Raw genomic sequence first — 12,402 nt, forward strand, 5'->3', positions numbered from 1 at the left:
TTAAACTTTTACTGAGGATAAATAATAGAAATAATTATATTGGTCGTTAAGTATTAAAGTTTTAATTATATGACAATAATGGATACTAAATGTAGTACAGCGTATTTAAATATGATATATAATTTTCAGATAACTGACTATAATTGTTTATTACTGCAGTTTAAAAAATCAATAACCAACGTCTGACTTCGGTGTGAACCGTAACGTACCACCTACTGCCGCCATCTCGGCGAGGAAATGTCGGTCTGTTGTGGTATAGTTCCGGTAAACACGGTGACAGCGTTTAATGTTCCCGTGGAGACGATTGCGCTTCCTTACGTTATAGGTGTCAGTGAACTTTGTTTATCCATTCAAGAACCGTTCCGGTGTATAATACGTTTGCAGAACATAATCACAACCAAAAGTAAATGCGTAGATAACGACTATTGTAACTGCTAAACTTTTTAAAGTGAATATAACAATTTAATGAACGTGACATTAAAACTAAACCATAAAATTGGACGCGGTATTTATGACGAAATTTTATTTTTGGTATAAATATCGAAAACTAAAAGAGTATAATACTAAAAATCATAAAACACAAAAAATATGCAGTGTACCTATAATGAATTGTATGATGTAAAACAATAAAAAAATATTTATACAAAGCTAAATTTAAATGTTACTATTTCTATAGACATAAACTATTATGAGCAAATCATAAAATAAATTTAGATACAAAATAAGTTTTTTTTTTTCGAGAAAACACTGTACAGTTCCTGTATCGAGTCCTATTTTGGTGTTTTTGAAATAAAAAACAAGAAGAAGACGTTAAATATAATGTAAGACAAAACTGTTATCTGAAAAAGGAAGCAAACTAAATATAATAATTAGTGATATCAAATTAACCTATCGTATTAATACTCTGTCCCCACTCAATATTTGTCATTGCTTGATATTGGTATTTAGGTACATATTCGTTATAGATAATAAACAGTTAAATTCAATATTTGTTAGCACTTACGTGATATTTTAACGTTTGGTACTATCTCGAGGAATGCGTTTCTTTCCCCGCCAGAAATGCAGGGTGGAGCCAATAAAGCAAATACTAACGGTTAACGGCATTCGTATTTGGTAGTTTCCCGTGCCAGATCAACTAACATGATCTGAGGGCTGAAAAGTACCGATCAGAGTTTCTCCTGGTCACTTAACACATATCATATATAATACGTGCGGACTTATCTAACAATATAGCGTAATAACATTATTAGATATATCAAAGCAATGCTATGATTGTTAAATTATTATTTTGAGGTTTTTATTTAAAAACGGTCAAATTGTGCAATATTTCAATATTGTAAATTATTATATAATACCGTAATTACATAGAATTACCAGTCTTTGTAAAAACATTTCGGTTAAAATTTAAGGTCGTTTATCGATGCCATTGAATAATTGACTCTGGTGTCAGATCTCAGTTGATAGTTGATTCACTCCCACAGTCAAGGCTGAATGAGGTTTAATTAGTTAGCTTGTTCTAAGGTGAATTGGAAGGAAAACCGATATTTAAATTATTTTGTATAAAGCCTAACATTTGCAGTTATTGTTTTATGTTATATTATTACCTGATAAAACACAGGGTGGGTTATGGAAACGTCCTCTCTTGAAAATAAAATATAACACGCTATAATCTTTAATTTAAAATTCATTTCAACCTACCATGCCACAGTGATTGTTTAAAATTTATATGATTTTAAACAACATGTATTGTTTATGTCGGCTTTTGTCATAAATAATACTAATTTTTGTCATTTATACAATTTTGAATAACTCCTTCAAGCATATTGACTGTGTTATTGTAAATTTCTGAACGGATTTTGTTCCGTAGATGTTCTTGGGTAACTTAAGAATTGAAAACATACTACAGGAAATAATAAGGAGGAAAAGACGCGCAAACCATTTTAAGTTTTCTCAGGGAAGGCTGTTCTTTAAACACTCGTGAAATCCCTGGAAGTGTGGGATACGGCTCCGTATTTTAAAACCACAAGTTTTACGTATCTTTTCTTGGATATTAGGTAAGAATGGTATATTAGGTAAGATGTTTAGTCATTGTTATGTACCGGCTTGATGTGACGGTAACAGCACAACTTTTTCTTGAAAAAGATGTCGTTCAAAGAATTCTATCTGTTGATATGGCACATACTGTGATGAATCAAGAGTATAATTTCATAAAGTTCTGTGGGATCATTTTTACTCTAATATAGCATGATCTTGTGTTAACCTAGCCAATGATGTCGAAATGTGACTCGTCAGAGAACAACACGAATGCGTCACTCGCACATACACACGTGAAGAATTTTTTCGTAAAACTTTGTCTATCAGAAACATGATACATCGGAGGAATAAGAAGTGATGATGATAGTTGCATCGCAATCACCGACTGTCCAATAGGGAAATACGCCTTCATGGAAAAAGCGCGCTACTTCCTCAACCAAAACCCTTTTTCAAATAAAACGGGTGAAAATTAAATATCCCACTCGGTCGCTTAGACTACACCGCATTTCCTCCTCAACCTCACATCTATAATAATGAAAGAACATCCATAAGAACATTAGATGTAACACATTGAAATCTACATTTTCAAGGAAATATTTTTCTTCACAACTGATACGATATTTGGTAGTAAATTCATGCAAAAGGGGTTGATTAAAACATAGTACGCTTAGACTATATATTAACTCGCACATTTTAAAGTTAATTCGATGAGCTTAGCTTTAAGTGTTATTTCATAGTTTTACGTTGGATTTAAGAGTGTTATTAAAAGAGGTTGGGAACACTCCTGATGACGATAATTCCACCAAATCCTAAACATCCACGACTATTAAAGATGCATTTCAATTAATGCCTAAAGAGGGGGGTTTTAATTGAATTTAAAAAGTGTGTGCGAAGGAACAGATAGTTCAATACTAATTAGGAAAATATATTATTGCTTTTTTTATTAATTAAAAACTATTTCTAATAAGTATTTGTTAGTTATCTCCAGACTCGATACTATTATAAAATTTAAAAAGCTTCAACATCGGTATCTATCAAGTTAAATTGTTTTATAGCGAACTATAAATTACTGAACTTTACTCTCACAAATCAAAAATTATTTAAGAGCCATAAATACTGTAATTATTGACAATGGTCTCCGATATCAAGGCTTTCTTCTACTTCACAGCAAATCTTAAGCTTTTGGCAAAGGCAAAAGAAATTTCATTAACATTTGCGTGAGAAATTACATGGCTATTTAAATCACAGTATTGCCTGCTCAGACAACTAGAAATCATATTAAAAGTTTGGAATAAATTTTAATGACTAGTACATGTAAATTTTCTGCTTAGAAAAATTTTAAAATGTTGTAAGTTATGTGTCATTAGCTTTATTTCATTACTTTTTCATTATTCAAAATATGTATTCCTTTTTCGTTATTCCTAATATCATAAAATTCGTTACATAACAAAAGATTATGAAATTTCACACACAAAAACATAATCTTTAACTACAGGTGTAAAAAGATTGGTTTACATTCTTTCTTATATAGATATATGGATATAAAATATATAGGGATGTCTGCAAATACATAAGTCTCTGTTAGTCTACTGATCACACTTTCGGGATACTTCTTATTAAAACGCTAGTGGCATAATAATGTTAATTTTAACATTGGGGTAAGATGGTAATTTACAACCAGACTAAAGAATGTCAACATGATCTAGAACAGTGAACTGAAACAGTGATATCTACAAGGTAATTCTTTTACACAATATTTTATATCAATTTACCACTGGCATATGAACACTTCATATTAAATTAATATTTCAAGCTTCTGTTACAATAACATTTACAATACACATGGTAGGAGCTGCCAAGTTGCTATCCCACAAGAGGTAGGTGAAAGAGCCTTAACTAAGCTTCCGAGAAATTCCCAGCTAAAGCGTTAACAATGGATGTCATTGTTTGGGTTTGATTACATCACATTAATTCTATCTTAAGCACCAAAACTAACTGATTGCTCCTTTTGTCTTGCTTCCAGCTTAATCATAAGAAGCGTTTGTTAAATTTACTATCTTAATATTTCTTAATATTATATAATACCATGTATATTTCTATCCGTTCTTTCCATTTAAATCTATGGTTGAATATTCTAAGGTCTAGGCTTAGTTCTTATGATTATAATTCATTATAAAATGAGAACTTAATTAACTACATGTACTTAAAGTAAAAATTAAAGTTCTCTGGAAAACTCTTTCACGTAATGTTGCCTTAAGCGGATATAATATTTAAAACAAATAAATACTCCTATCCTGACAAGACACTATACTTTGTTTTAAATATAAATTTTTGTGAAGCTTTCTCTGAGTTTTTTATGATTACCAAAAACAATACATTTTATATTTAACGGGACTTTGAATTATGATATGAAGTAAAACATATCACATATGATGAATTTTAGCTCATACTCGTACAAATCAAAAATATATTGAAGAAAGAAAATAATGTTGCAATGTTCATTCTGATATTCTTGTTTTGACCACTAGTGAATTATTCAGATATTTTTTACTATAAATTAATAGCCAATCCTGTATGAGAGAATCAGTAGATTACAATATAACCAGTAAGCAAATATACAGACATAAGATTTCCTCCAAGAAAGAACAGCCAACGCTGACTACAGGACCAATCCTTTCATATTTGTTACGTATATGTCTTAGACATATTTTAACATCATATCACAGATATTAAGCGGGATATAGCAGACAACAGCAGATTTATAATTTTTAGGATAGACATTTATAAATTATGCTGTAATTACCAAATACCAGACTTTAGTAGAGTGGTTTTAGTTTATATACCAGTTCACATACCGAGTAACAGCGATATAACAATAAGAAAAAGAGGAAGTATATTATAATCAGATCTATTACTCATTCAATAACTATCAGGAAAAGAAGAAGTTATATTCAAATAGAATACTACATAAATTGTAAAATTAATGTAGAAATCAGAAAAGTACCAGATCACATACCGAATAGCAGCAACATAGCAACCAACAAAAGAAGAAATCTTATTTAATTGGAAGATCTTATAACGAGTACAAGAGATATAGCAATGTGAAAAAAGGCGCATATGTTATGGTTTTACATACCGAGTAACAATAAAATAGCAGTCAGGAAGATTCGAAAATATATTATAGGAGGAGAGCATATCACAAGACGAGTAACAACGGTCAGTAAAATAGGGAGTCATATTTTATCAGGAGACATACATCGTATAATTTTGACGTGGTAATCAGAAAAGTAGGTTGTATTTTCAAAGCGGGTAACATATCGAGTAACAGTGATACACCTTTCATAAAAAGAGGAATTATATTTTTAAAGTAAAACTATTATCGGGTAACAGGGAAATAGAGCTCTGTAAAACAGGGGTTTCAAAGTCAACAGGAGGTTATATACGAGGAAAGAGCAATGTAGCGATCGGTAAATAAGGAGTCTTATTTGATCACGTTATTAAATACCGAGTAACTATAAAATAGCAGTCAGGAAGATTTGGAGATATATTATAGCAGGAGAGCATATCACAAGACGAGTACCACGATCAGTAAAATAGGGAGTCATATTTTATCAGGAGACATACATCGTATAATTGTGACTTAATAATCAGAAAATTAGGTTATATTTTCATAGCGGGTAACATATCGAGTAACAGTGGTACACCTCTTATAAAAAGAGGAATTATATTATTAAAGTAAATCAAATATCGGGTAGCAGGGAAATAAAGTTCTGCAAAAAAGGGAATTCAATTTCAACAGGTAGTTATATACGAGGATAGAGCAATATAGCGATCGGTAAATAAGGAGTCTTATTTGATCACGTGATTGCATACCAAGTAACTGTAACACATTGATCAGCAAAATACATCGAAATAATATCTTTACATATCACGTATAGAGTAACATCAACCAACGATTTAAATGAATGTAAAGTTTAGCTCCAGTACACCATACTCTTAATGCATCATCTGGAATCTCATGTTGTTACAGAGTCGTTACCGAAGAGTTAAAAAAGTCGACAACGGGGAAGCTCTTTGAACGAACATGGCTCTAGGTTCTAAGAGTCAGTCTGTAACCGCATCATATTGAAGGTACCACATTAACAGGAAGTTGAATTGTGGCTAAATTCAACATTCATATTAAATCAACCCTTCCCACCAAGGCTACGTGTGGAGAAAACTCGGTTGCTCCATCGTGTTTAGAGATCGTGTTAAAATATCGTACTGCAATCAATTGTGCACCTGATGAGTCAATGAGAATGCTTGTTCACCTGGATGTTACTATATTTTAAATTTCGTAATTTAAGTGTCTTTGATGTCGAAACGAAGTAAATTGTTCGTTTCGTGATTCATTGTTCTCGAATTCTTTCGGTCACTTCGGACGAACAAGGCTCCACATTTCAAGATTCAAGTCTGTAACAGCATCTTATTCCAGATATTGCATTAAAAAGGAAGGTGAACTGGAACTAAACTCAACATTGATATTAAATCAACCCTTACCATAGTGGCAATCAACGATAGATAAATACATGAAAATAAGACAATTGTAAGTCTTATTTTATTTAAAGATCATATACCGAGTAAAAGCAACGAAATAATGACTTAGAAGAGCTTTACGTCAGCAGTACATCGCATACGGTGTAACAAGAGTAGTAACATAGCCGCCAGTAAAACAGAGCGTCATATTTTAACAACAAAGCACATTCCTGGTAAACATATTTATAGAAGTAAAGGGAATTCAAAGCATGTTCCCATTTCATAAATATGTAAATTACTCTAGCAAGAAAATAATCAAATGAAAAAAGAGCAGCATAAAAACAGGATGTATTTTGATGTAAACCTTCCAGGGTTTCAAGAATAACAAAATCTCAACTATATGTAAATTGTATGCAGTAAACAAGTGTATACCGCTGATATAGTGTTAGTAAAAGACAACCACAATATTGTTTGGTGTATCCGGTAGTACAGAGTTATCTTTGTTATAAGAATTTAAGAAAGAATAATTGTCACTACAGACATTTTATTTTCCGCAGTTAATTCCAAGTATTTGACTTTGATTGGGTTTATTCAAATCGCACTGTTTATTGCAATCTCAAATTTTGTTCTATACATAAAAAAAGTGTTGAATGTATAATGCACATCTTCAACCCTGTAAACATCTTTACAACTACAAAGTGTTTAATCGGTACATATCATTTCGTTTAATGATACCTTAAAATCAATAAAATCATTACTGATCAAGTGTAACTCGGATGAAAAGTAACCAGATTTGAAACCATAGATACATATTTTAAAGTACATACAATAATAAATCTTAATTTATCCTATACATTAGTATTCTTTGTAACTAGCAAACTGTTCGAAAGTACTGATTTCCATGTATTGTTTCTCATAAAAACTGTTTTAATTCAAATTTTAGGACTATATTATTTTAATAATGATAACGGTTCGTTTGAAAATTACAAATAGCAATAGGTTTTTATACTATCGTTTAGGTAGTGTGTTTCTAGATATGTAAACTTATTTAACAAATTAAGTAATACGTGTCGAATATTTTGGCATTAATTACCTTTTGCTGATGGAAAAATTTAAACCATGAGGTATTGACAATCACACTTCTTTAAGACACATCGCGTAATAAACATTCAAGATTAATGACTGCATAGGATATGTTAAATTCATTTTGATAATTATACTTTTGATTTAACACGTTGAATGAGTTTTAAGAAAAGATAAATAAAATGTAATGAAATCAGTATTGTCATTGTAATTACTTGAAAGCCGGTTTATACGAATATTTCTCTTCAACTATTACTTTGTATCTAACTTGTACAAACGGTCATTTGCTTCCTTTAGGAAGTTCAGTATCTTAACGGACAGATCCACTGATACGACCTCCCGGTTACGATACACCGAACATACATCTATCTAGACTACCATTTCTTTGCGTAGTAACCATTTCCAACTCATTTGTTATTTATTGTTCTACATCCGGGATGAAAATATTTGTGCTGTCAATACAAAAGAGGACGTTAGCCTAAGTAAAATGAGATTTACTTTATACATTCACCTAACATATGCAAATGAAAATATTTCTCATATGTTTAAGAAGACAACGTTCAAGAACGCAACAGTTAATGCAATAGAATAAACGTAAATCACAAAAAATAAATAGCAATAAAATAAGGATTCCTTCTCATTTCATAAAACATTATAAATAATTCCATAAACCCCACACTAATGAATATTCAATAAAGAGAAAACTAATTAAGTTACATAAACAATGAGTAGCTTCTTTTAGGTTTATATGCATTAAATACTAAAAAAGGAATTTATATACCTAATATAAGGAATATGTGTGTGTGTGTGTGTGTGTGATAATAATAATAATAATAATTATATATATATATATATATATATATATATATATATATATATATATATATATATATAGTATTATTATTATTATCTTCTAGTTTAGACACTATAATTTTTATACAAAATACAGGAATAAATATCAATTACTTGTTGAGTATACATTTATCGACCGTTAATGTGGGGAAAGGTTTGTAGTAGGCTATCTTTCCATTCTATTATATATAATATAGTAATAAACGTAAACTATTTATGAACTAAATATTCATCATGATGTATTTTGATTATTATTCTTAAAGTAATATGAATATTGAATAATATTTAAAGAATAAAATAAAATATATTAATAATACAATAGCGTGTAACAATAGCTCAAGTTGTGTGTTATTGTTAGGTGTTCATAGTTCAAACTGACTTTTAGTGTAGTCCAAGAAGTACAAGTTGGTATCAGAATACCTAAGACCTGAATTATGGCGGGGACAAACCTCAAAGGGTCTGTTAGCAGTGTCCTGCATTTATCAGCCGTCAGCTCAGTAACAGTTGTATAATCCAACGGTTCCCCTGACCGCCCTTATCAGATGGAACACCACCATTTCTCACTCATTCTTTCTGAATTTCCTTTGACATTTTTTCAAAGTAACTTAAACCCAATAGTGAAAGTCTAGCTTTAAACTTGTTGTTTTAAACATCCCCGTCGGCTAGAATGAAATCTGCTAAAAAATTAAATGTAGAAGGAATGGATAAGTTTGATTCTCCTAGTCAATAAACCTAATACAGTTTTGTTACAGTGGCGTAATAATTGAATTTTCTCTAATATTGCTTTAGTGCAGTTTTTAAAATGCAAATCTAATACTTTGGTACATTGGACAGTTTCATGCCAGGAGGTTAACTATTATTACTGCGTCTTTGTCAATATTAATCACACTAATGGACTAACTTAATATTAACATGTGTAAAAATGTACTCAATTAATTCTATATATTTTGTAAAAGGTATTGGATTACGAAATAAACAATAGAGTAATATATTAACAGGTTTTAGCATTGGTTAAATTAAATTAGTTTAAAATAACTAGTTTGGTGACTTAAAAGGAGCAAACAAATAAATTAAATACAAAATTTACTGCTGTACCTGTAATGGTATTGCTGGTGAGGGACAGGGTGGAATCGGTGTTAATACATCCATTAAACTTTACAAAACCTAACAAGAACATTCAGAGATAAAGTGATGTGCTCATTATTACCGATGAGCGTCTTTGAAGCTAAGACACAATGACCACGTGGTCATATTAACGTTGTTGTATTAACCCGATGAACCACAACATTTTATCATTCTCTGAGGACAAAATGTCGAATGATTCCTAGTTTCTCAATTCCAACTAAATTTGAAACTTATAATTAAGTACATGATTAGTTAAAAGATATTTTAAAGTTGTAAATAATGATACAAGAAGACTTCATTATTCAATGATAGGCCTACAAGAAATACTTATTCAAAATGTATACATTTTTTTGAAACGTGTGCACCTAAAACTGGCAAAATGCAAGTTAAAATCGAGATTCCATCAAACATAAAGTTTTATATTTGTACTGTTATATAAAAAACGGCATGATATCAAATGCAAAGTAATCTGTATAATAGAAATTACAAATTGTAGAAGTATACAAAAGTAATTGTTATTAAAGTGGTTTACATACCGTATTCTGTTCATTAAATGTCCTTTAATTAGTTGACCACGTTTTCCAACAAATATATTACTGGTTCATATTGAGATCTTGGATGTTTTCTTGTTTCATATTTTTATGTTGTGAAATTTTAAAGAAATATAAAATATAGAAATCAATTGAACGCATAAGTGTTATAAATTAATACTTTATTCGGAGTACACTGAACACTGAACACAGATGGTGATGGTAATCGCGATCATTAACATCCGATTCTCTAATAAATATTTATATATATTGATTGTGTGTAACTTGAAAGATAACAAACTGTAACTAGTTAGATTTTATGCAACTTGAAAATTTATTAAAATTATTAATTATTATTTTCCAAATATAGCATTCGTTCTGTAAATCACGATCTAAGTAATATCTTTTTATAATAACCGAATACCAAACAATAAATCGTGTAATTAACTAAATATACGAGTATATATTTTATACCTTTTAATTTCTTTAAATTAATGTTATATATTATATTGGTTTTAAGACATTTTGCGGAAGACAAAGTTCTTTGTTTTTTATAAATACTATTCACACAATACTGCTTTGAAAGGTATAGTATTCAAATGATCAGGGAGATGTAAATATCTTTTTATATAAGTTTTAAAATGTTTTGAGGGTGACGTAATTGTATTAGTACGTTATTTATTCAAATAATAAAAACATTATTTCAATAAAAAATTAAATAACAATAAAAGTTTTGAATACATATTATTTTAATAGCACGTATACATATTATACGTACATATATACGTTTGGTAAATGTTTCGCTACGTCCATCTATAATTAAATATTGCTTTACTATCCGTTTACCTAAAGCGAATAATATCTTGATATAGATATTATTTATTTGGAATTTCCCTAATGCACACCAGATATACTACTTAATAATAAGAAAATGAACAAGAATATAAATAATATATTTCCTACCTTTACAAAACTGTGTATATATTCTAGTAAAAATCAATTAATAAATTTGATCTTAAATATGAACTCTTTCAATTTACTAAGGAGTGGTACTGCCATAACAAAGGAATAAATTGTAATAACAGGATTTAAAGCAACTTGAAGTGCAGTTAAATTAAATCGTCACCGGAGCGTGCCACCCTCAGCAGACAACTCGACACAGAAATGTCAGTCTGTTACTGAGTTGTGCTGTGAGTGGTAATGACAGTTACCATGGTAATTATTGTGCTTATATGACTTCATCTTAGTACTAGCTCTAATGATCTGAACGTTGAAAGTCATTATGTATTACCTATACTAGCTGTTACCCAAGTCCTAAACTAGCTTACCCTCTTTTATATATATATATATATATATATATATATATATATATATATATATATATATATATAAAATACTATTTTAAGTAGAAGGTTAAAATATAAAACTATAAATTTTATTTTTGTTCATGGATTATTTTTAAACTTGTTTATAATAAAGTCTATGAACATTTATAATTTATCTCGCAGCAACGCAACGTTTTGGAATTCAAAAGAAATCAAGAAAATTAATATTTAAAGAATAACTTCTCAAACGGACATAATTGTTTGAAAGGCAATTTCAGCTGCCTTTCATTGTCAAAGTAATTTCATTGCATAATTTTATACGGAATTAACTACTCAAAACGAGGTTATACAAAACGTTATACAAAACGAGGTTATACAAAACGAGGTTGTACAAAAATACTAACGCTTACCTAAAATACACCTACGTGCGTTTCAAAATTGCATAAGGTTCCATAATATGCTAAATTATACGAGTGTTAACTGAAAAGTTAAGTACTTTGTGATTCCTCTGCACTAGCCTAGAATGATGTAATTGTTACCGACACATGTAGATCTATTCAATTAATTACGAGTACTATGGCACATTGATGAGAATTCGATATATTTTACAGGTTACATAAAAATACTGTTTTTTCTCCGATTTCAGAGCCCCAAAACTTTAAACTAAAATCTAAAATGTGTCAGAAGATTGCCATATCTTGCAGTAATTATAAATTATCTGAAAAGTGTTTAACATATTATTGGGAGTATAGCCACGGGCTCCTATTTTTCAGGTGGAAATGACAAACCTATCCGCGGATAACCACATTTGGTTCATAATCCAAGTGTAGATGCTATGCAAAATATAAACAGTCATCGTATTATATAATAAATCTGCAGCTCTCACTGCTCTATACTCAAGTCTGAACCGAGACATTACTTTCAACTATACAGCTAAT

Source organism: Homalodisca vitripennis, chromosome 6 (assembly GCF_021130785.1).
Source record: "Homalodisca vitripennis isolate AUS2020 chromosome 6, UT_GWSS_2.1, whole genome shotgun sequence".
NCBI lineage: Eukaryota > Metazoa > Arthropoda > Insecta > Hemiptera > Cicadellidae > Homalodisca > Homalodisca vitripennis.